At 25.7% G+C, this 27,539-nt stretch overlaps 1 protein-coding gene across 1 annotated transcript in view; it reads left to right on the top strand.

Annotated features, from left to right (window-relative positions):
• Nucleotides 1-1,403: 1,403 nt before the first annotated feature.
• Nucleotides 1,404-27,539, top strand: part of LOC119687600 (ras-related and estrogen-regulated growth inhibitor-like protein) — a 71,564-nt gene continuing 45,428 nt past the window's right edge. Inside the window, exon 1 of the mRNA XM_038101969.1 lies at nucleotides 1,404-1,607. The gene's annotated coding sequence lies outside the window, so the exon portion shown is untranslated. The remainder of the gene's footprint in view (nucleotides 1,608-27,539) is intronic.

The following is a 27,539-nucleotide window of genomic DNA, read 5'->3' as shown; positions in this document are numbered from 1 at the left end:
TATTATATTATATTATATTATATTATATTATATTATATTATATTATATTATATTATATTATATTATATTATTTTATAATAATATATATATATATTTATATTATTATATGAAAAAAATGATTTGTTATAAATTGTGAAAATATATATTCACATTATATGAATACGATTATGATTTTATTATATTAAAAAAAATTTTCTATGAAATATAAGCGATGTTGTACAAATATAATATAGTTTTCCTTATTTATTAAGTAGACAGTTTTATATATTTTCAGATAGAATAATATTATTATTATTGTTACAATAATAATATTATTATAGATCTAATAAACTCAAATCATTACAAAAACTCAATTAGAATTGGAATGTCACTCTATTTCTACCATAAATAATATTAAGTACGTATATTTCAATATTTTTGGTTTCGCAGTATACAACATCTTCTCCGTTGTACTACTTCTGGCAAATGTTCTTTAACTTAGAATAATTTAGGTTATATTAAACATATTAACTTCTTACATCTTCACATTTAATTCCTTAGAGAGTCTTTTAATGGTGTGAAGTTTCGCATGGAGGCTTAAGATGCAGTCCACTTTTAAAAAAAAATCCTATCGTGGGTGAAGACCGTAATTTAATATTTGATTTTTTGGCGGCTTTTCACAGAGAACGTATAATATTACGGTCTTTGGTGCATTTTTCAAATATCGTAGTACGGTCTTTACATATTTGAAATACATTCCACTCGTTGAAAATAATTTTCTTTGTGGGAAATTCTGTGTGTTGTGCTTTTTGAACATCCACTCACAGCATTGTGCATTCGCCGTATATTAGGCTTATCAGGTGCCAGATGCTATTCAGTTTTATATGAGATATCGTCGGAATAAGATTTGTATAACGGAAAAACACGCAAAAAGTTACAAAACTACAACACCAAAACAATTATAAATTTTAACAATAAATTATTTAAAAATAATATATAAAAAAATTGTATAAGAATTCAAAATAAAATTTCTATTTATTGTGCTAAATACGAATTTTAGAAAAATTTATTTTTGTGCGGAGTAAAGTGACAATATTGTACGTTTCTCGTTTGCAATATAAGCTTATTCAGATTTCTTTCAGTTATAGCTGAAAGGAATCGAACGTTTGATATATGTAATATAAAGATACAGTATATAAAAAATAAGAATTTTGCATATGTGTTGAATACTTTTTCGATTTTCATATTGGAAGTGAAAATTGTCGGAAGAAGAATAAATATCAACAAACGTCAAACTTATTTAAATAATTACTTAAGTTAAATTCATTATATTAACTACAAAAACAAAAAAAAAGAGTAAAAGAAATTTAATTATAAAAATAATAAAAATTAACATATAAACTTATTTGATGTAAATTTTTAAAGTCTGTGAGAAAAAACAACTACGATTTTTGTGTGCTTAAAATTTGAGATAAGCAATTTCAAAACAAACACTTGTTGAATTCAAAAAGAAAAAGAATTTCAAGAAAATTTTGGTCAAATTTCTTTCAAATTGGCTTTAATCAACGATTTAAAGTTTGTCAAGGCTCTTAATTGGTATATTTCAAATTTGGAATATAAATTAAGAGGTAAGTTGATATAAAAATTTAAGTATTTTATTTATTTAACATATATATACATTTTAAATTAAATTGACTTTAGAGATGTTGAATTTTAAAATTTGCAAGATGTCTGTTCATAAATAATAAATAGCAAATTAATTTTTTTTTACATTTAATTGAAATTCAATTCATTAACATAATTTAATTTATTAATTTTTGTAGCATGAGTATCTTCCTTTTAAAGTTTGATTTATAAGAAACCGAACTTATTAAAGCATTTCTTTGTCATATTTTCATAATAAATTAATTTAAATAATTAAATTATTCAACTAAGTGTTTCAAATACAGTCACATTCAGATTCACAAATATTTTTTAATTTAAAACAATTTAAGTTTATTAAACATTATTTACATTTTATTTTATTTTTAAAATTTCATGTTTATACGAATTCATCTATATTAGTTTAATTATATTTTATTAATTAAAAAAAAAGGATAGTAGCTCTTCAAAGAGAGAACTATTTAAATTATAAATTATCAGGTCTGAAATCTTATTTATCAAAAAATTGTAAAATGTCATAAATTTGACATAATACATATTAAATTTAAATTAAATAAAAAAAGAAATTGTACTTCTCAATCTTTTTAAGCAAGGTATTGATAGACCAATCTTTTATATTTTTTATAAATAATATTTTTTAAAATTAATAAAGGGATTTTTTAAAATTTTGTATATGGATAACATATATTAAAATTTTTCAATATTACTTTCATGATTGTACCGCGAACTGAAATTAGGGGAAATACCTTTTTCTAATGAATGATACAACGTTCATAACATTTTATGTTTTTTCAAAAGTGGTTTAATAAAGCATATATGATTACGTTAATAATAAATATAATTTTTTCTAATTAATAATAGAACATTCATAATATTTTTGTTTTTTCAAAAGTGGTTTAATGAAACACAATAAAAATATATGATTGCATTAATAATAAATATAATACCAAAATCATATATAATTATAAACACATGTTATACAATTCAACTGAAATTAAATATCAAATTAATATGGAATATTAGCAAATATAAGAATTAAATATATAAATATATTTGATCCGAAAAAATTTGATCATTAATACAATAAATTAAATTATGTAAATTTAAAATAAATAAATTATGTATTAATATTCAAGTAAAAAATTAAATTTACTAAAATAGAAATTTTATAATTCCATTTATTACTGGTATAACTTGTGCTCTGAAAGTAGACTCAGTAGATTGCAACACTAGTATTATATTTAAATTTAAATTGAATTTAAAAAGCAAAAAAAAAATAATTGTTTGGATTATAAATCTAAAATAATTTTTTTTTTGTTTTAATAATTAAATATATGTTGTCAAAAATAATATCAAAAAAAATTGGATATTGGAATTACATAAAATATGAATTGTTGTTAAAAAAAATATACAGGTTAGGTTAAATTATACCGATCCATTTAGGCCTGTAGGCTTATTGTGCTACCATAGACTTCTTAAAGAAATAATTATAAAACTTATTAAAAAACGATTTTATTAAGTATTAATAAATTAATAAATGAATAATAAATAAAAAAAACTTAATTGAAAAAATAAATTAATTAAATTAGTGTATACATAATTGCAAAAAAATTTACAGACATATTTTTTAATAAAGATAAATTTTATTTAAAAATATATTGAATGGTAAAAAGAAATAATAAATATTAAAGAAATAGTAATAAATAGTAATTAAATTAAAATAAAAATGGTAAAAATTAAAAAATAAATATAAAACAATAAAAAATTTAATAAATAATAGTAAAAGCAAACAATATAACGTATAGAGAAGAAAAATGTTATAATATTTTACATGGATATGAAAGTATATTAATATTTTTAATAAATAACTAAGATGATAATGATAAAATTAAAGGGATTTAAAATTAATAATAAATTAAAACATATAGATTTTTGATTATATTAAACTAAGATAAAAAAATATGTATCATATAATAAATATTATAAATTTTATTTTAACTAAACTAAACTATTTTAAACAAAATAAAGAAATTTCGTTTCAAAATTGGATCACTTGCATAAACATTAAACAAATTTGGCCAGTAGATGGCCTGTCTAAAATTAATGTATTTAGTAATTTGAAAAGAATTGAAATTGTTTCTAATAACTTTCTTGTAATCGGATGTAGACATACCCAAAAACTGGAAATATTAACCTACATTTAGTTATTATGCAGATGCTAACCCTTAGGTAGAAGGGAAGCTACAAGTCGTTTTTCGAAGACCCTTAAGAATTTTTAATAACTAAACTTTAGACCATATAGAATTCTCAAAGGTAATAAATTTATTAATATTATACGTTAATTATATTATTAGTTAATTTATTCGTTATTCGTTAGTCATAAGTTACTAGTTAAAAATAAGGTTGTATTAATTTTTTTTGGAACTCTCACCTATTTGTGTTTTATGTTTATAGGGGTGGTGTTTGTAACCTTTGTCTAAAAACATTACTCATACGCCATGTTCTCAATTCCAATAAAAAATTCTGCTACTTGAAAATTTAATGCTTTTCTTAGTGTTCAGGCGTAATTATGTGAGAAAATACTATTTAGTTTATTTACTTAAATGAAGTGACTAAATAAATTACCATTTATTTAAAGCGGAAAACTTAAAGAAGGTCGTCACAGACTTGAGCAGATATAAAAGGCTTGATCAAAAGTCTCAATATTTTTTACCCTATAATTTTCAGTTGATAATGGAACTAAAATCACAAAAAATGATAAAGCCACATTGCGAACTGAAAAAAGTTTTTTATAAGTTTTAGTCTTAAAAAGTTTTAGTCATATGAAGTCACAAATGCACACAGCACAGGAAATGAGTGATAGCTTAGTATTAGTAAGTATTATTATTATATTGGAAGAATTTGCATTTTGACTTAAATATTTGTTGACTAAGAGCATTTCTCTTAGCCCAAGTTTCTTTATAAACTGCAGTATTAAACCAACATAGCCAATCAAAATTTTATTTCTTCAGTCGTTCCTGTGTTTTTAGACATTAGTGTAAACGACTAAAACATATTTTCAGGACTCATTCTCTTTCTTACAAAACCTAAAAGTTTCATTGGAGTAAGTTACCATTTTAGTAAGGTAATAGGTCAATTTACCTATGCTCCTTTAAAATTCTTGTAAAAATTCTTAAGTGATTTTTAAGCAGATAAAAAGGGCTTAGTAAAGGAAAGAATATAGAAAGTTCTATTAAGCTATGTATTTTACAGCATTAAAAAATGACTAAGCCATAGTAATATGTTACTTAACATTAACCTTTTGGTACTGTTAAAATTTTTTTTTAAATCTCATCTTTATATAAACCATCAGTAGTATGGTTCATACTACTGAATCATAACAGATTCTTGGGTCTCAAATAGTTCTGCTATTTTCTTCATCACTTTTGATTTCATCTGAATTTTACAATGAAAATAACTAACACATTTTAGTATCTTCTACTGATAGATGTAACTGATAGATAGAAAAAAATTTTGGGATTATTCTTTAAGTGCTTTTTAATTTGAATGCTTGAAATTAATTAATATATTAATACATCTGAGCTTCAAATTTGGCAGGGTACGAGTTCGATTCCTGGTACTTGTAGTCTCAAAAAATTATTTTCGAATAATTAAATACAAGAATTATTTCTAAGACGATACTCGAAAAAATTTAAATAATTTAAAATAATATAAAAAAGAATTTTTGTTGTTGTAGTTCACTTCTTTTCGAAAAACGTTTATATTAATTTTATTTAAAGTATATTCTTTTCAAATAATTTTGTTTCAATTTTTTTTAGTACTAAATTACTATTTAGTTTATTAAAATACTATTTCTACATATCTATATCAAATTAATTATAAAATTTTTTCCTTATTTATACAAAGCTACTATGATTATCTATGGTAAGACTGTCAACACCAATAATTTAATCAGAATCAATATTCTTAATCGTATCACTTTGAGTTAATAGTAAAACTCAATCAGAAAATCAAATCTAAGCCTTCTCGGGATGCTAATTTCACTTTCACATCAATTAGAGAAACATCAAATATGAAAGCAAAATGAAATCATTCTAGAACTAATTGCCTATTATTTATTTTTAGCTTTGAAAAGATAAAATTTGTATATAAAAAAGTATCTGATAACTCTTTTTCCTTTTCAATATCCTGAGTATTGAAGGAAATTATTTAAATGAAACTGAGCATCGTTGGTAGTTTAATAAGCCGCGAATATTACAGCAAACAAGCCTTGAAAAACAAATAAGCCAATGAACAAAATGGAAGAAAAATCGCATTAAAATTGAAAACAAAAGTTGATTTCGAATGAAAAACAGGCAACGGAATAAAAAGGAGCAGATGAAATTGCGTTCGTTAGTAGTGGCGCGTGCTGTATCAGCGACGACAATTGATACCCGTACAGCATGTGGCCAGGCAACATGCTATGCCACTATCTCAACATAATCTGTGCAAGGATACACGTGCACCAAAACGGCGGTCATCATCGCCGTTGTCAGTGTAATCGCTGCTATTTTTTCATATCTGCTCTTCGTCTTATTATCATTGTTGGGGCTGTTCTCGTTATCATCGTGGCCGCTTTTCTCATGCACTCCACAGTGGAAAAGTGGCAGTGGAAAAGTGGAAAAAGTGACAGTGTGTCGTAGTCCTGAAATAATTGGCAGCTGATTCAAATTTTTGTGGAAAATTTTAAATGAATTATATAAGGAAGTTAGTTCACTTGTTGTGAATAGTGAAAAAGATTTGAATTTATGCCCAAAACTTAAAATAAATATTGTTAACTTGTTAATTTGTTGAAATTTTATAAGAATGATACCTGTTGATATTATATATTAGCTTTATTTAAACAACCTCTATGATAGTTCTATATATATCTTTTATTAGCTTTATTGTTTCTTTTGGCTGGCAAAAAGACTATAAATAAATTAGTCAAATATGATCATTCTAATGGTTAGAGCAGGAGCGCAGTGTTTGCAGCAGCTGGCTGGTTGGTTGATTGATTGCAGTGACAGGCCTTCATATAGCGTACATGTAACTCAATTAGCGATTTTTCGCCGTTTTTCTACCACATTCCTCGGAAGAATCCCAAATAAAGAAAAGAGTGATATTAGAGTAGAAACAATTCCAATCCGTCGAATTTAGATAATCTAATAGGTCCCTCGTCTTCACCTATGAACAGTCTGATAAAGTGTCAAAGAAATATATTCCTAAAAACATATTTCATCTGGACGCCAAAACCGGGCCTTCACAGAGAAAATGTATCATGGTTTCTAAACAAATAATTGTACATGACTTTCCATCTGTGGAAGTGTTGGCAGCCAACCGATTTAGATCGTCGATTGAATTTCTACACATTCTTGCACTATCTTGGATTTTATTGTGAAAGATTCAAGGGCTTTGATTGAAAATGAAAATGGCACAACCACATCTGTCCTTCATGTAACTTATAATTTGCCGACAAGCTTCTCTAATTACTAAAATTTCAGCCTGAAAAGCCGTAGCCTCATAAGATAGCCTAAAATAATTATTTATGCTTTCAGATGGCGCTGAGATCCCTGCTCATATACCGCGTTTTATTTTCGAACCATCCGTATAGATTGAGATATCATAATTTGTTTCAAAGTTTTTTCTTTCCCATTAATTTCTTGAAGAGAATATTGTCTAAAAACTTCTTTCAAAGACTAGGGGCATGGCTTCAGATAATACGATGTTATCCTATACAGAAAGTTTGGAACTGTTCCATAGTCGGAATGTCCATATGTTCGATTCGACTAGACGGTCTATATCAATTCCAAACCGGCTAAAAATTGAGTCTAGTTGATACTAATTTAGCATGTCAAGAAGACATCCAATGTAGCAAAGCGAAGAAAGCTTTCGTGGGCCTAAAACGTATAGCTTCAGTAATTTGTAAGGCAGCAGTCATCCTTCATAATTTATCGAACAGTTTTATATAGCTTACTTTTTCAGTTGTTCTCTATCTAAAGACAGTGTGGTGAAGAAGGATTGACTTGAAAATTTCCCTACTTCCAATGAGCCAATTGTTTTATACACAAAGTTACTGAACAATATAGTATAGTCTAGTGTAGCACTTTGTAAACATTTTTTACTTAACACTAATTAACAAATTAACAAATTAAATTAATTAACAATCATATATTTGAATACCGCCATTTTAAAAAAGTATCTAGTGAAAAAATATTTTGTTCAGTAAATTGTTTGTTTATAATTTAAGTAGCTTTAAGTTTATAAGCAACTTTAATGTCTAGTCAACCGTATAACATAACATAGTCATGTTGGTTTTATGGAAATATTTCCTACGCAATTTTTTAACTTTCAACTAATTTTTATAATTTATTTATTTTATTGCCTTGAAGTTATTAGCTTCCATTCTTTTCAAACTTATTTTTTATTGTATTAACAAACTTCAGAATTTAAATTCCTTCATGTGTAGGCAGTAAATATTTTTTTATCATTTCACGTTCTGAAAGTTTGTTATTTTCAATAAATTCTTTATTTATTCATTTTTTATCCTTACTATTTGTGTTTTCAAAAGGATTCGATGAGAGCGGAAAAGTTTGGAAAATATTTAAATGTACGAGTTCGAGTGTTTCCCACAGATTTTCATCTGCAATGCTTTTGAGCGCAGCACAAACAAACACAAATAAATTCCGTTCCGTCACTATTAGTTACAAAGGATAATTGACAGTAAAGTATGAGTATGAGTACATATGAAAAAAGGATTTACTGTAGGTGTGCAATTCTACGTTAATAAGTGCGTACAACTCACTTATTCAGTTACATGTTCACACAACGACAAAGAGAAAAAAGTATTTTTAACTTAAAATAAATTTTGAAAAATTGTTTTCAACAATTTTGACATTTAAAAGTGCAAGGGAACAATTTTAAGCACCTCGAAAGCCTCTTCACATTAACACTTCGACCTTTGACGTAAAAGGGAGTTAATATATACAAGTTAATGAATTTATAAATGAAATTGGAATTTAAAATCATATTAGGAAATTTTTTTCTAAATGTAAAACTAATAGACGCAAGATTTAAATATACAAACTATATGAGTAAAAGAAACACTTACATCAATTATGGATTCATCGTTTTATCTTTTGTAGTGGATTTTTCTCCCTTTTCCTTTTATTGAATACCATTTCTTAATGTTGTTAAATCTTATTAGCTTATACATTGGAGTTTGAACAAACATTGGCGTTCAAATGTTTTCTGTCTATAATATAAATACAATACATTGAACTTTACAATACAATACATTGGCACTTGACCATTGAAAATTTGTGCAGCCTTGGGTACTTGTGGAAAAATACGATTGGTCATCAATTTCCAATTTGAAAGGCACAAGTTCTAAGCCTGGTACTTGCAGTCCGAACAAATTATATATGAACTATAAACTAATTAAAAAATAATTCGAATATTTTCTAAGACCAGTGATGAAAAGTACTTTGCAATGCTCGAAACAGCGAAATTTTTGTTGTTGTCTTTTCATTTCTATTTGAACTCTTCTAACTTTAAAATAGTTTTTTTTGGTCATAATACACGTCATTCTCGGCAAGAAAAAAATAATATTAATAACTACATTAAATTTAATGGTTGCTAGAACAGGACAATGATTCTACTTTTTCCTTTCATCTTCACAACTTTGACAAAATTGGAGCTATTAAATTTAGCCTTCTGGCATATGTCTGTATAGATAGTAACTCGTAATTACTCTTACTAATATAGATATTGAGGTGCTTGTTTTTCTGTGTAGTGTTTTTTCAACATCTCTTATTAATGATCCCTATCTTATCCTCCAGTTTTTCTAAAGTTAACTTTTTACTTTTATTATTTTTATAACTTTTATTTATGTTTTGTAAATAATACTTTAAAACAACTTTATCTAAACGATAGAAATTGTATTCATAAATGTATTTTGGAGTGTACATCTATTTGATTTATTTGCATCTTCCAAAACTATTTCTAGTAAGTATATTTATAGTAAGTATATCTAGTAAGTATATTTTTTATCATTTTTAAATACTTTTTCTAATACATATAATTTTATTAAATATTTCTTCAAATGATATTTCTTCAACTTTCTAAATTATATCTCGTAGAATAACTTGTATCAATATTTCTAAAGCTAATGCACTCGAGTCCTTTTTATTTATATTCCAAAATTATATTTCTTACTATTTGTACTACGCTATTATCTATCTATTAATACTATGCGACCAATCAATGGAATACCACAGCACATCGTATTTAAATTTTTGTGGATTATGAAAAGGCTTTTGAGTCTATCAAGACGAAACGCACCGGGCTTGCTCTACAAAGAATTGGCGTTTCGCAAAAAATTGACTTTTCTCTTGACTCTTTATGAGCTTTGTTACCGCTATATGTTCATACCAATTGATGTGTTATTAGTTAAAACTACCACATAAATATCATACACTGTTCTATCCATCAAAATCTTACCATATCTTTTGTAAAAAAGAAAATTCGTGAACCCAAGAAATAAGAATATATATTCGTGAGCCCAAGAAATACATATAGAGTAGAAATAGCCGGTTTGCAAGGAAGTTACCAATTAAGCAGAAGTACCATATTATAAATAATTGTAATCATCTTTATGGAGCTATAAAAAATAGTGTTAATTTTTTATCAAAAAATATTAAAAATAATTAAAAAAATGAAATTGAAAAAAGTGATTGAAATTACAAACCGACGCTTAATACCTAAAAGTTTACGTGTTAAAGATTAGAGGTATATGAGGTATAGTTTACAAAAACCGTGATTATTTTTTTTTTTGAGAAAGATATGTAAAGAAATGTGTTGTTCTATAGCTGATATTAAATATTTTCAAAGTCAAATATAATCACTCCATGAGCATAAAACGCATTGAGTATGAGGCGTCAATAGTCACAGGCTTGTGCAAATAAACATACACGCGTTCTTGATGGAAATATTGTACAATTCGCAATTTTAGACACTTTTATTGAAACATAATTTTTAAATTTATCTATTTAATGTTTTTAAAAATGTAAATATAACAAAATTTAGAATAAAATTCAAATTATGAATGAAACAAGAAATATTAAAAAATTGTGAATTACGATTTGTTTACGTTTGAAAGACATTTTTTGTCATTGAATTGCCAAAAATATTTCTTTTATTATTTATATATAATATGTTTATAAATGTATAACAATATATACATATATATTATGTATATGAATTTAAGTATAATTAACATATATACAAATAAAATCTCATTTAATTTATCAGCAGATGTAGTATTAAACGATATGTGTTAGACAAAATGCAACATCGCAAATATACTTAATTTAATTAAAATTAATTTAATTAAAATTTTGTTTTTGTTGCTGCTTAAATTTTTCAAAAATACATATATTATTTTTAACTACTTATTTATCTTTATAATTGGTTGTTAATTTAGTTTATATATTCGCACACAATCATCGATATCTAAATATTTCATAGCAATTGTCATTTTGAAGTGATTGAAGTTATAGACGTGTCAAGGATCGCCTTGACTTCCTTAAATTGTAAATTTAAATTTCACAAAATAGTTACGAAAAATTGAATATTTGTATTTGTAAATTTCATACTTTGGCAATTATTGAAGAAGCTTATTCAATGTTTGACTTAGTTAATTTAATAAAAGATGTATTTTTTTTTATTGTTGATGTTTAATTAATTTTAAATTAGTTTTATATAATGCAAATACAATGGGTCAATAAGCCTCAGTGGATTCCCTAGGGTTCGTCGGTATAATCTAAATAATGCAAAATTCACTAATATAAGTGAAGATCAACTCTGTAGTTCAAGCTTTGGCGCTTATTATTTTGCGCACTTAGCTGTTGTCATCATTTGAAGTTTATGGTAAAACTTTTCTAATATAATAAGCATTATATAATTTATAGAATACACAAGTTTCTATTAAATATGATAGTCATATAATCACACAGAATATAATGAATTTGTTGTTAATAAAAAGAAAAATGTGCGCACATATAAGTCAAGCACAGTTTTGGTCAATTGGTTAAGGAGCGCTGACTCTGAGCTTCAAATTTGGCAGGGCACGAGTTCGATTGCTGGTACTTGCAGTCTCAAAAAATTGTTTATGAATAATTAAATACAAGAGTTATTTTCAAGACCACTGATGATGGATATTTGGTAATACTTAAAACAGCTGTATGGTCAGCCAAAAATTCAATAATTTAAAATTATATAAAAAAGAACTTTTGTTGTTGTAGTTCACTACAACATTTCGAAAACCTCTTTATAAATTATTTATTAACATTAAATAAATCAAAATAAAAAAAAATAAATAAATTATAATTTATTAATATGAAATATTAATAAATATTGAAATAAATATAAACATATATTTATAAAAATTTATTTTTAAAAATTAAAATAGAAGTACTGGGGACATATTCTTAGACGTCTTCATATAAATAAATATTAATAAATGCTATTAACTGAATTAATTTAAAAATTTAAAAATTTATTTAAGTGTATAGCTTCAGTATTCCTTTTTTAAATTTAAATTATTTAATTTTTAATATCTTATGAATAATACTAACTTAAAGTTTATATCTTTTAAAGTCAATTATAATGAAAGAACACTATTTAACTAAAGGAAGAATTTTGAGTTAGTGAATAAATAGTAATAGCAAATTTAATAATAGTATAAGTAATTAGTAGTGAATTACAGCATCAAAAATTTACTACTATATATAATTTGATGTTTAGTATGCCGTAAAATAGTTTTAATATTTAATATAATATAATATAATATAATATAAGTTCAAAATTTTAATACAAAAAGATATCTCTGTTGTGGTCATGATTTATTAATAATGAGTATGAACAAGAATATTTTAATCGGATTGATTAATCACTTTAAATACTAACAAAGATATTTTTCTCATACTAATTCAAAATTAAATTAGGGTCATATATATATATATATTATATTAACATAACTTATTCGAGCAGTAGAAGGGGTAAAATACTAACAATTTTAATGTCTACATCTAACACTCTCATAGTATCTCGGTTGAAGTGAAACCGAGCAAACTTCAGTGAATGGCGAGAAATTATGAGGTTATGTGTTTCAAAATTTGAAGCATATCCAATCTAAGGTGACGATCTGTATGACCATTTAAGCCATTTTGTATTTGGAAGCGAACAGATGTCAGTGAATATGTATGGTGTCGTACTATATGACGTCTTAAACCAGAGTATGGTTTGGTTTATAAAGTATTTCAGTTAAGAAAATATTAGGTAATAGTTATTCTAAATAATTTTCGAAGTGTTAAAGTGATACTTAGCACCAAGTCTATGCTTCTACTTAATAGAATTTTAAAGAACTTTTTTTCAAAGGTCAAAAATTTTTCTACCTGGTACAAGCTGTTTACCAACCGATTTTGAACGATATTAACAGAGAAGGGGAGGTAGATAAGTTGCTTATATCATGATAAAGTATTTTACTAATGTGTAATTAATTAAATAGATGGTTAAATGTCATAATGTATTCATCAATTAAAGATTTCTTTACTTTCTATTACAACTTAAGTTATGTAAATAACTCTCTTTTATTCATTTTCTTACTTTTTCCATTAATGTTACTTTATAACACTTTTAGCCTTTAGGCCTATTTATTATCATTTATTATCTTTCTAAGTAAAATGTAAAGTCAAGAAATATTTTCTTCATATCTAATATTTGTCTGAAAAGCTTTTTTTATATTTCAAAATATTGATCAAGTTTTCATTCTTTTTTTTAACATTAACGACAAGATTTTATGTATCAAATTAATTTTTGTTCTAATTTGTTTCAAAATTTTTGGAGTGCATTAAAAATTGATTAAATTGGAAGAGTCTTTTGAGAACTCATTAGAGATTTCGATTTACAAAACGTAGTCAAAATTTTTTTACCTAAAATAGCTTTGTAACATCGCAAGTTACATCAGTGGTAATTCTGGACTTGGCGGTGTTTGAGATCCTCAGCTGTTTGATTTATGGGTCACTCAAAATTAAAGTACCTGTTAGTTATATAAATACATGGTAACCTACATACAAAACATATTCGGCAAGAAAGGTAATTATTAAAGAATAGTTAAATAAATTGAATTATTGGTGACTAATTAATTATTAATGACTGCAATGAGACTCAAAAAACGTTGGTTAAATAAATTTTATTATTTTTTATAGATTTTCCCATTACTAACTCTAGAAATATTTTTTTAGCATATAATTTTTTTTGCGTTTAACACTTCAGCCTTAAACTACAAAAATTTATAGAAACCTTTAAACTAAAATGCATATATAATACAAATCTTAGCGTGTAGATATAAATAAATATATATGGATTCCTATGTGTGTAAAATTAATTTTTTATGTTGACAAATTAAATAAAAGTGTCGCTTATCGACGTCAGCGCCGATCTATCTGACATGAACACACTGCATGAGTTTGTCTTACCGATGCGGCGCCGAGCCGATCATTCAGGTAACTAAAAATAGATCAAGAATTTTAGAATTTCGTATTGCGAGTGAGTGCATACATACATATTTCATCCATATCTATTTATCTTAAACATACTTTAAGATTTATAAAAGTACAACAAATTAGCAAGAAGATTTTTCTTGAAAAGAAATTAGTACAGAAATTTGTACACATTTTTTAATTTTTTAGAATCCGAAGAATTGGCGCTATTTATTCGATTATTACAAATTTGTGAAATGACGTTTATTACCCAATATAGATTTTTTTTTATAAGAATAGTGAATTTAGAACAATACTACATAAGCTTAATTCTAATAGAAATCAATAATAGTTATATTAAGTTCAATGTAATGATTAATACGATATCTATATATATATATATATATACATATATATATATATATATAAAGCCACTTTTTTCTTCTCTTTCTATTGGTAGCACAGGAATTCCTATTTTTAAAAGTAATGACATAATATGATATATATATATATTTGAAGGGGATCCGGCAAGCTGATTACTTTTGACCCTAGTACATTTAAAACAATATATTTCAAGAACTATATTTAAGGAATATTTCATTTTAATACTATTACTGATTTTGAAATTAGTAGAGCTATTTTGTTCGTCTATTTGTATTTTTTGACAGATAGCTTAATCCAACATATTTTATAATATGTTCTAAAGCTCTAAAGAGGTTTTTTATGTTGAACTATTATGTATAAATTTATAAAAATTTCACAAACGAGTGCATTATGAATTAGTGAATGCTCTCGCTTGACAAGCACTCATTTAACAAGACTGAAGTGAATACAATAAGAACCAAGTTCGTGTTGGTAGTTTTTTCAATAAAAATAATTTATTCAACATATACCAAATAGTAATATAGGAGAAGCTCACAAATTAGAATCATTTGGTTTTTGGGATAGTTCGAATTTGCATATTAAAACTCTACATAAAAACTTCATGGTACAGTTGAAATCAATTCTTATTAAGCATTATTGTATAAAATACTCAATAATGTTTGTTTATTCTTTTGGTTTATTCAAATTTTTTACAATGTTATCAATACGGAGAGTTAAAAGATTGGTCATCCAAAGGTTAATCCAAATGCGTTGAGGATTTAATTTATGTTAAACCTATTACAACACCTTTAATTTGGTGTATTTATTGTTTTTCTATCTGCAATAGTTCAAAAGTCATTATTAGTCCAATTTTTGTTGTTTGTAAAATTTATGGTCTTAGCTCTAAATATCCGATTTTTCTAGAAATTTTAGCACTTACCTGTTTTGATCTCAAATTGTATTTTAGTAGCTCAATATCTTGCGCACATTTTTTGCCTTGGAAGTTAGCTTCTACAGTATACCGTTTAGCGTGTAGCGTAGGAAACGAATCATTCTTTTTACACCAATTTATTAAGATATTGACGCTTTCAATCACTTCAGAATAAGACACATTTGGTGTGGGATTGCGAACATTTTCTACAATATTATTTGAAGTATCATTATTGAACCCATATTCAGATCCAGATTCAGATTTGAACTTGCAATTTTGAATGCGTTTCATTTAAGTGCGCATTTTGGGAATTCCCCCTTTATTTTATTTTTTTTGAAACAAAGTACGAACAATAATATTTACAACAACTTTTTATTTTTACAAAATTTGTAAAAAGTTTTGATTTCAAAGCTTTTAGTACATACCATATATTGAAATTATTTTGTTCTAATTTCTGGACAATTCGATTTTGTAAGAGTTTTAATTTGTGAGCCTCTACTGTATTCGTATTGTTTCACTTACGATTCTTGTGAGAAAATATATGATAAAATATTTTGGAAATAAATATTTTTCTAAACATATTACTTAATTAAAATTAATTTAAAACAATTGTTCTTTAAGAAATCACTAAAACACATATAGAAAATCTAGAAAATGTATAATGATTTACCTTAAGTTGGAACATCAAATACAAAATAAACAAAGCAGCAGCAGCAGCAGCAGAGAAAACTGCGCTGCTGCAAAATAATTTTGTGCATGTGTTAAGATAACTGAGCTGAATAATGGCACTTACCCGTTATTTATTAGTTGGATCACTTACGCTTATGACAAGCAATTACAACATTTTTGACACAATTATTATTTCCTTTATAAATAATTTCACTAATTTAAATAAAAATTTTTAATATTTACATTAATTAAATAATTTTTAAAAAATAACGTAGAAACGAAAATAAGTTAGGTTTTGTTAATCTTATTTTCACGAATTAATGTATATTTCAAGATGGCGTCATATTTAGCTCACTTTGGAAAATTTTCATATAAAAACAAATTAAAGTCTTTGTTTAAAAATAAAGAGTGAGTAAAGAGTAAATTAATATTAATATTTAAAACTTATTTTTTAATAAACATAAAAATTATTCACACAAACCATTTTCATATTGCCTTCTATTAATATTAATTAAAATCTTAGTTTCCGTATATTGCTTTAGGCCCGACGAGCCACGACTATTTGTCACATCTTTTGTTTTTGTTTTTGTTTTTGTTTTCCTTTCTATCCTTTTTGTTTGTTTTGTTTGTAAGCGTATCACTGTAAATTTGATATGAACTGATTACAATTTCATACAGATGAAATCAAGGTTTGGAGCAGTGTCATAAGTTAATATTAAAGCACTAACAAATATTTGCTTGGAGCACACATTATTGCAATTAATGTTCGAAATGTTCGAATTTGGTATGACATACCACGTATTTGAATCGTGTTTGTTTAGTTTAATGCCAATAGGTTTATGTTTTGATTTCTGATATCGTTTAAATTATTTAAATGTATGGTTGTTTGATGTCAACTTTTTGATGCAACATATTTTATACGTTTATACGTTTTTAAATACATTCTAAGTAAGAAACCCAGCCAGTTAACCGAATTACCTGTACGATATCAACAAAACAACAAAACCAAATCCATTCCGTATAAATAGTTTGTTAATTGCATAGATATTTTTAATATTAGAAATTTTCCTGATAAAGGCAAAAGCCAATTTACCAAAATACGTGTAAAAATACACTTAAAACAAGGATCGAAATAAAAGTTAAAATTCTGAAAAAACAAAACCGATTTTAAAGTATTTTATACAATTATGTACATTAAATTTAGTATTTACCGTGTTGCTGTTAGGCGACTTCGAGTAAATTGAGGATAATAGTAAATTATGTTGGTATGGCAGCGAATGTTGGTATTTACTAGAATTTCGAATAGGGTAAATTAGATAAAAATTAGGTAAATTAAGTGTTACCATTGTGATAATTTTATAAGATGTTTAATAAATAAATAAATAAATTTAAAAACTTTTAACCAAAAATAATAAATAAGTGTAATAAATAAATAAATATTTACATAAGTGCAGTGCAAAAATCTATAGAAAATTTCAATTTACTTTACCTCGCACACGGCCTTAGTATATATTGAAAATATCTCCGGTAGACGGCAAAATTGCTACAGCTGTTAATTTTATATATATAATTATGCCAAGGCTTAAATTTCTTTAAAATAAAACAAATTAAAAGTGATATAATATATAGAATAAAGCTAAAATACTACTACTACGTTAGAAATATGTAAGTTTAGTATATGAGTCTTTTTTTTTTGGTTAGCTCTTATTGTCAGAAAATTGAATGTTATGAAAAGCAACATTTTCTTTTTATTATTAAAGCTAATGTTAACGCCGCGCTGTTCATTAAAAGTAGTGATGCTCTTATTATTTTTGTTATGTTGTTATTATATGGTTGTTGCAACCGCACGGTTTTTGCAATAAAGTTTCTGAAACTGCATCCTACCGCATAAAATTTTTAATTAATTATACAAAATAGTTTCTACTCGCAACAAATATGCAAAAAACTAATCAAATTACATATAAGAAAAAAATATTAAGCGTTAATATTAAGTATTAAATTGAAACCATTTTATATAGATTTATACATATACATTTTTTTATATACATTTATATACATTTTTATACCTGTTCTATAATACTATATAATTAACTATCATGTGTTATTAAAAATTTTTATCACTATATGTCAATTAGAAACCCCGTTCAAGTTTATTGTTTAAAAAATCATTTAAAACATTGTTGAATAGTTATCATTTCAATAGTTTAATATTTTGTTCAAATTTGTTAGTCTTGGTTCCCTATAAACAACCTCATAGGTATCACTCATTCTAAGGCTTATAAAATCAATGAAAATTTTCCCTTTTGCAAACAACCAAAAAATAATATTTTTAGTTTTTTATTTTAATTGATCTGAGGTCAATTATTGCTTAGCCTGATGAAGTGATAAAGTTTTGAAGAAACCTCGTAGTTAATAGAGAGTGAAAGTGCTCCGGTGCACTGACTCAACTAGCTTCAACATAATAATAAATTAAAAGGTGCCATTCAAATTTTACTTAAAAAAAATTATTACTTCAAACATTGCAAAGATATATGCAAGCATCTTAATATGGCTAACCATATAACCATTATAACCATCTCGTAAAGTCCGAGATAGTTATAGTTATAACGCATTATAAATCACGCTTCCAAGTTTTTCTATTAAACTGATTTAGAGACGCATGAAGGTTGAGGTTTTAAAAACTAATTTAAAGCTCAAATAACAATATTTCATATAGCAATTTAAATTTGGTAGATTAACAGCTCAACCCTTGGTACTTTAGTACTTCCTGCGTCAAAAAATGATAGACGAATAATAAAATATAAGAAATATTGTCAAGATGATCACTTATAATGGATATTTAATTTTTTTTTTTTTTGCGGCGGTTACGTAAGAATTGTCTATACACTGATCGCAATCTGGCGTCTCGAAAAGTGAGTACCCGTTTCGCACGAACTAAACCCCTCCACTCGAGACCTTCCTAGAGATCTTAAACTAATCCGGAATTATATAACTGTTACTTCAGGGTAGTCAATTAGTCAAAATATTTTTTTTTTAAAACAAAGTAAACGAATGAATTTTCGAACTGTTGATATGGCAAACAAAGTCAATATATTTCTCATTAAAAATTTTTTTTTCTTAGATAACGTTTCAAAATTTAAGCAAGAAAAAAATTGAAGTTGAAAATATTTTTTTTATATTCAAAATTTAAGTGAAAATGGAGAAATCTGCCAGAATGTTAGAAAAAATTTTTAATCACGAAGATGGCATTATAGCCACAAGCTTTATTTCTTATGGTGTCTGTTTAATTATTCATTTATTGGGACTTCATCTAGGAACACGGAACAGCGCGTTAGCAGAATTGCTCCCGAACGTATCATCCACATTTCTAGCTGTTGGAATTATTTGTTTTTTGAATCATATACGCGAATCGAAACTCTATTCGGTCAGGCAAAGTTTTGAGACCTTGAGTAGAAAAATAATTTATTTTATTATTGAACTGAGTGTAATGCTATATGCGGTTGATTTTTTTATATACAAGCTATGGTTAACGATTTTAAGTTATCTAACTGCGTATATAAAATATATCTTGCCTTTTTTTATCTTTAAAAAAACAAATCCAGATGTAGCTCAGATTGAGAACCAAAAGCTAGAGGACAAGATTTTATTTGTTATCAGTTTTCTTCTGGCCTTAACGATATTTTTGTTGCTCATGTGCAATGGTGGATTCAATCTAATAATCGAGTACATAAATGATTATTTTGTGTATCGCGAACAAGCTAAGATTATGAATTCGACTAGTACGGAGGATGATCTAGAGGATGAGGAGTCAATTCCATATAATATCTATCGTTTACCTTTTGCTCCACAAAAAAACTTGATGCCATTGAAATTATGCAAATTAAATCTAAAAAAATTGAAACAAAACATCAATAAGCAAAAGAAACGAAAATGTGGACGAATAAAAAAAAAATGATGATGAAAATCATAAATCCTTACAAAAAAAAACAAACTGAGCTCTGACATGATGGCTTTACGATTATATATGAGGTAACCAAAAAAATATATGTTCGAAGTTCTAGCATTATATATTATAAATACATTTATTTGATTTGAAAAATCTACTTTTACATGATATTTTCGAGAATAATTTATTTTATCTTTTTAATTTTCACCTGATATTTGTCTAATACATTATATTCTGCATATGATGTAGTGTTATCCATTTAGAGGCTCTGATTTGGCAACACACTTTCAGTGGTATATATATAAATTAACACTAAATATCTTAAAATAATGAAAACTTTCTATTCTATGAGTATGTAGTAGTTACATTTCGAGGATTACAAAAAGATAATGATCAACTATAAAGAAATTAGAAAAAATTGAATTTATAACAGTTGCGATTAAATCCAGACATTAATCCAAGCTGGGCTTCTATATATTTCCTAGTAAAAGTGTCAAACAAGATGCCAATTTTTTTTTACACGGCGCGCACTATGTTTGGACATACCTTATAGAGTAGAATTTGAACTTACACTTCCGCTGTAAGTCACCCTTATGTACAATTGAATAAATTCTCGATAAATTCTCAAACATCTATTAAACTATTATAAGCTATGTCTTGACAAGACAGGAAAAATATGGTATAGCCAAAATTATTGAGTATGGTAAAATGCCCGACAAAAATTATTTGGGTGATATTGTATTACATTTCTAACACCTATTGAAAAACAAATATATTTAGTTTATGTGACTATCAGTACCACAAAATGGATAACGCTATATATGTAGAATCCAAAATAAATATAGCTTCGTAAAAGTAGATATTTCTAGTTGCCATTTATTCATGCGTATGTAAAAGAGATTCTTCACTGATGTATTGTAGAAATGTCATTAGTTTTAGACGCATAAATGCGTGATTAGTGGTTATGTCTGAAGGTACACCACGTTTGTGAAAAGTCTTATTAATATTTCTTTAGATATCAGTTCTTTTTTGTACATTATCGTATTTGAAACTGTGATAATGTATTTTTAATTATATGTGTTAACTAGATATGTTTAGTAGTCTGATGTTATATTTCAAAGCTGTGGTGATGATGAATATCATTGAGTTAGTAACTGTTTATTCGGTTTGATATTATTTCTAGGGTTTAAGGTAGTCTTGTAGAAATATTAAAGCATATTTTTACTACTTCATTTGTAATATATTACAACAATAAAATTCGATTTTTAACATTAAGTTAGCAGGTCTTGTATATTATGTACCATTAAAATGCATCCAAATTTTTTTAAATTTTCTTTTGTTGAATACAAACAAAATTTCTCTATTCTGTGTTTAAAGAATGAGGTTAATCTTTTTTAATATTTTAACAATGCTCTAATTTTGCGAAAATTTTAGAAAATCATATTTATTCAAATACAAACCACTTAATCTAATATGTGTGGTACGGAAAATATACATTCAATATATCGCAGGAATCATAAACTTTTTCCAAATTCTAGTGATTCATTAAAAATGTTTAACATGAGCAAAAAAAACTTGTGAAAAATCAATTAAAGAAAATTAGACAGTTTTATTGACAAAAACGATTAAATTTTGAAAAAAATATCTAAAAACATCTATAAGCAAAATGTGCAAAAATGTCTATAAATGCATGTTTATGTGTGTATACAAAATAATATATATGTATATATATATATATATATATATTAATTATTACAAATACTATTAGGGTCAAAAGAATTGGATTTGGCATAGACACGTGTGAACGATTTTGATGTCTGAAGTGTACACTGACCCGATTCATGGTAAGCTAACACATTAAAGACATAAATTTCCGATTTCCAATATCGAATCTTGTATCAATACGAGTAGAATCAATAAAAGAATATATAAATATATATATATACGTTTTATAGTTTTTAGCAATTAAGAATTTAACAAGAATATATATTATTTGAAAAAAAAATTGTTAATATTTTATACATGAATGAATTAATTTAGTTTTCAGGGTCGGCATTTAATTTTCGCAAATTAAACTATTTCAACTTTGCAAAATAAGATCGGACCTTCACACAGGAAAATGGATGTCTTAGTTAAATCCAAAGATGAAGGTAAAATATAAACGAAATGATGGATATTTAAATCAAATTTTCTTATTTTTGATGTTCGTGTGTGGTTTCTGTTAGTAATTTTAATATTTTTTGTTTGCATTATCTATAGATAATATATTGTTTAGTTGGTTCGGTTTGCATGATTTTTAAAAATTTATATTTAGTAAACGTATATAATTTTAGCAAAAGTTCTTATACTCTGTATACTCTCTGTGAAGCTATTTTTATATAATAGTAAATTATTCTATTTATACTTTGTCTAATATAAGTCGAGTTTGTTAAGTCTTAATTTATGGTCGACTTGTGAACATTGCTACAATATTTTACAAAATAGTATGAGCTATATATAGAATACGGCTATTATTTATTTTTTATATATAACCAATTTGCATATAATGGAAATTTACGTTTTATATTTATAGTGCATATAAATATAACAACTTATTCGTTATAAATTCTGGTTATAATTCGTTGGTTCAATAACCCAAAAGAATTGTATGAGGTAATGAAACACATTTTCTGTATTAAACGAGATAGAAGGTACCAAAAAAGATATACTAGTACAAAATGGTCAGTTCAAAAAATTCCAATATTTCAAAACTGTTTCCTTTAAATAATTTTAATTTTTTCTAAATACGATTACAGGGGAAATGATATATGACAAAAAATTATTTAAAATCACCAAAAAAAATTGTGCAGAAATTTAAAAAAAAAAATGCGATTCTTAGTAATTTAATTAATTAAATTAATTTGAAATCATCATGACTTCTGAATTCATTTATAAACGTAGACAGTTAAGATACCAAATTAAATGATATTTAGTCAACTAAAACCAATTTTAGAATTGGAACGTTTTGTTTTTATGCGTCGTTTCTTTATGAGCCCTTCTATCTGTCTCGATTAATACCTTAAGATATACTCTTTTTTAAAAATATCTCAAAAACGGTCCCTCCAAATAGTTTTATTTGAAAGTTTTTTGTTTTCTGTGGTAGAATACTTTCTGACACCCTTTGTATCTCAGTTGATACTTTAAACTGAGATACTCAGTAGTACCTTCTTTTGATTTTATACATATATATTTTTACTTAATAATATACATAAATATTTGTACCTTATATTATTATTTATTATAACTTAGAAATCAATTAAATATTTTTTATTAATATTAACTATTTTCTACATACATAATTTTACTTAATAATATATATAAATATCTCTTCCTTATATTATTATTTATTATATGGTGATATAGAAATTAATTAAATATTTTTTAATTAATATTAATTATTTTATACATATACATTTTTACCTAATAATATATATAAATTTCTGTATCTTATATTATTATTTTTTATAGGTTAGAAATCAATTTTTATGTATATAATCTATTTTATTTTAACTTTTTCTATGTATGTTTAATTTTATTAAATAAATTTAGTGTAATTGAGTGTAAACGTTAATCATTAAAAATATTATAAAGGCCAATATATAACTAAATAATATAAGAAAAATTATAAAAAATATAACAAAACTTTTGTGAAAAATTGTAAGTTGTCCTGTTAATTATTATGTTTAATAAAGTTTTTAACAATTGTAGAACTACCGCAAGAAAAAACGTAAAGTCATCAGAATCTCTCAAAGACATATTCAAAAAATTTCAAGTTAAAATATATACCCATATGAAAAAAAAATGAATTTTAACAGAATGTATGCCATGCTATACTAGAACAAGAAGTAGAGAGTTGAAAAATCCCTAACATCACACCAACATTTCAAGACCATTTGATAGCATATATAAAATATAAATAATATACTCGAATTGCATAGTGGGTATATGTTATGTAGACACATAAAAGACTGACTTAGATATGTCATTGAGAAAAAAATATACCAAAAGAGTGGAGCAAGTTTTAACTATATATAAGAGATATACCCGGATATGAAGACAAACTTTTAACAAATTTGACATAATGAAATATACATTTAGCTAGATTTGATTGCGGCTTTAAGTTATTTAGTCACATAAAAGATTGACCCAGATATGTCATTGAAAAAGGATTATACCAAAAGAGATATACCCGAAGTTAACCAAAACTTTTGTAGAAATTTAATACATAGCAGAAATTTAATTTAATGTAATGAATTTCGCCAAATATCATTTTATAGTGGCTATATGTTATTTATCCACATAAAAAATTTACCCAGACTGGTCATTAAAGAAGGATTATATCAAAAGAGCAGATTTTTACTGTATACGATGGATATTAAGACATGACAATAACTCCTCAAGAAATCGAATGCAAATATTTAGCATCACAATTACATAGCTTTGTAAAATACTGTGCAGTCAAATGAGATATTTCAGACCATGAATTCAATTTTGAACTAGTGGAATAACTACATACAATTCGTCATATCTAATGGGAAATACATTCAGTTATATGTGAAGCACAACTGGAAGGTTCAGAATAAAAAAAAAATGTAGTCATATCAGTATATAAGAGATTTCAAGAATATTCGATTTAATAACAGATTACTTATGGAATTTTCAATAGAACCAGATACAGATTAATGAGAAGATATTCTCAGGGGTATTCATTTAAATTCATAAGTTAATTATTTCAAATGGCGTCACGTTTAACGTCTGCTAAACCACATGTTGTCATACAGAAATTGTATCTAAAACATGAAATATCAATGGTAGTTCAGAATGATTACTTGATATATGAACCGAAATTTAATGAGGTACTTTTAGATAAAAACTTCTCCACATTACTTAAATGAAATTATAGTGCCGGGTATCCACAACTATATCAAAACTGCTTTGTAATGATTGCTTTAGATGTGACGAAGAATATTCATGAAATCTCTGTTTTCATCCCTTTAAGAAGTATACAAAGCATTTTTTTTAGATAAAATATAGTACAGATATTTTATCATCAAATTGTCTGCTTAACAACAATTATATTTCACAAAAAGAAGATTTCGCTAATGTCCATGTTAAAACCCCTGTTATTTTTACGATGACGTCCACTTGCCATATTAAAATTTTTCCATAAGATAGAAAACTCAAGATGGAGTTAAAAATGTGATTGCGAGTTTCACAAGTTTGGATGTAAGTAATAAAATGGTTTAGAAACTTACCAATTTATTTTACGATTATCAATCTTGAATACAACATTAGAACCATATTCAGATACGTTATGACTTATATTAAAAATAATATATATTATATTAAAATCTTAATGTATTAATGCATCAAACGCAAGTAGACATATTATGTATTCGTATTTCATGATATATTTACACAATATCAATTGGCTTTAGATCAATGACTTTAAATAAGACTTGCCATAATGTCAATGTTATATATGGAGTTGAATTTAGTTAGTATCATATGCATTCTTGAATATATGAATCCACACTCTGTGTGTATCAATGCTTTTACTTATGCCATCTAACATATTTTCTTTGTTTTATAGAAACTAAATATTTCAATATCGAAAATATACAAGATATTTAGAATATTTTCTATATCTACCGAGATATATGTATAAAGCAAGAAAACTACTATTAATGTGGAAGATGTGAATATGATGATGAATATGTTATGATAAGAAATTGGACTCACCGACAATATCTCAACAAGTAATTACCAAATGAAGAATCTACCACTTATTATAATATAAGCAAAAAGAATTCAATGAAAAGAGTAACAATACCACAACGTCTTCAAATTATTTTAAAAATTTGATGGTTCCATCATTGAAGTTCAGGAAATTATGAAGCAGTTAAGATTCAATTTCGATACATTCAATGACAAAATGAATATAAACATTCAAATACCATCTTCAAAGTCAAGCTAGATGGAAAGCAAACTGCTCGCAAACCCATTTTAAACGGATACTAGGATATTCGAACACTGAAAGATCAAATATGATCACTAAAACTTGTCACTTGTCAAAATTTCAAATAAGTTCCTGTTTCAAAATTAAAGAGGCAGACGTCTATGTTTAGAACCGTTTTTTTTAATGATAGCTTAGAAAAGCTTTATATTGTTCAGTATAATTTTCTGAACATAGTTTTTAGTATTAATAATAAAAGTTTTTGGAACGTTACAGCAACAATTTCATATTTTTTTTTATTAAAAGCAATTTACCTACCTTAATCTATTTATTACCCTTTAATATCTAAATATATATGTACACATATATGTTATGTCGGGGGTTTTTTTAGCTGTTTGCGAGCTTAAATGGATTATACAAGATAAAAATATTGTTGGAATGAAATTTTTTTATTATAAACACTTATTATTGGAATGAATACAAATAGAACATTTGATCTTACTATTAGAGTATTATCTGAGCCAAGCCTTAAAAGCCAATCATAAGCAAATACCATAGTATCCGCCGTTTCTCGGTACATGTTTAAAGAAAAATTTTCTTTATTGAAAATAAATTTTAACCAAGTATGTATTGAATATTATTATTTATGACCTTTTGCCATTTTACGGATAGCTTCATAATTCCATCGGTGTAGAACGTTTGTAGTTTATTGGTGAAAAACTTAACCAAGTGATTTTCAGTGACTCTTCTTCCGGTCAATGTTTTACCATTAAGAGAATTTTGTAGAGACCGAAACAAATGGTAGTTAGATGGTGCAATATTCGAGCTATACATTGAGAACATCAAAAACATGGAGAACTGTGAAGGAATCATATAAGATGTGTGTGTGTATGTGTAATGTGTATTAAAATAAAAAAAAAAACACTTGTTTTTCTTTTTTAATATTTATTATTATTGTTAAATTAAACAGTAGTTGCATTTACCTAACCCTTTCGAGTCACACCAAACGGAACTTCTTTTCTGTTCATCTTTGAACTGCTTTGATTGTTTTTATTTGATTGTTTCGTTAAAGTAGTAGAGATGTGAGGAGTTGATTAATAAATTAACCATTGCAACAGACTAGATTGGCTCGTAATTGACAATTTCTTTTCAATTCCATCAAACATTCAATAGAACCTTACGTACTGTCAATGCAGGCTTTGTAATTATTTGTAATGCTCGCAATAATATGAACGAATAATTTCTTAAAGTGAGTAACAGGATTAAAAAGTAACTAGAATCAAAAACTTATAGAAAATGAGATATTAACAAAATAAGTACCAATTTGTGAAACAGCTATTCAAAACAGTGTAATATAGCTGTAGATATGATGAAAACCTGCGAATCGACCGAAAAGTGATGGCGTTTGATCTTGGGGTTCATGAACTATTCATT

Source organism: Teleopsis dalmanni, chromosome X (genome assembly GCF_002237135.1).
Source record: "Teleopsis dalmanni isolate 2A chromosome X, ASM223713v2, whole genome shotgun sequence".
NCBI classification, from domain to species: Eukaryota; Metazoa; Arthropoda; class Insecta; order Diptera; family Diopsidae; genus Teleopsis; species Teleopsis dalmanni.
Note: the sequence above shows the minus strand (reverse complement) of the source record. Positions and strands in the feature narration are given on the sequence as shown.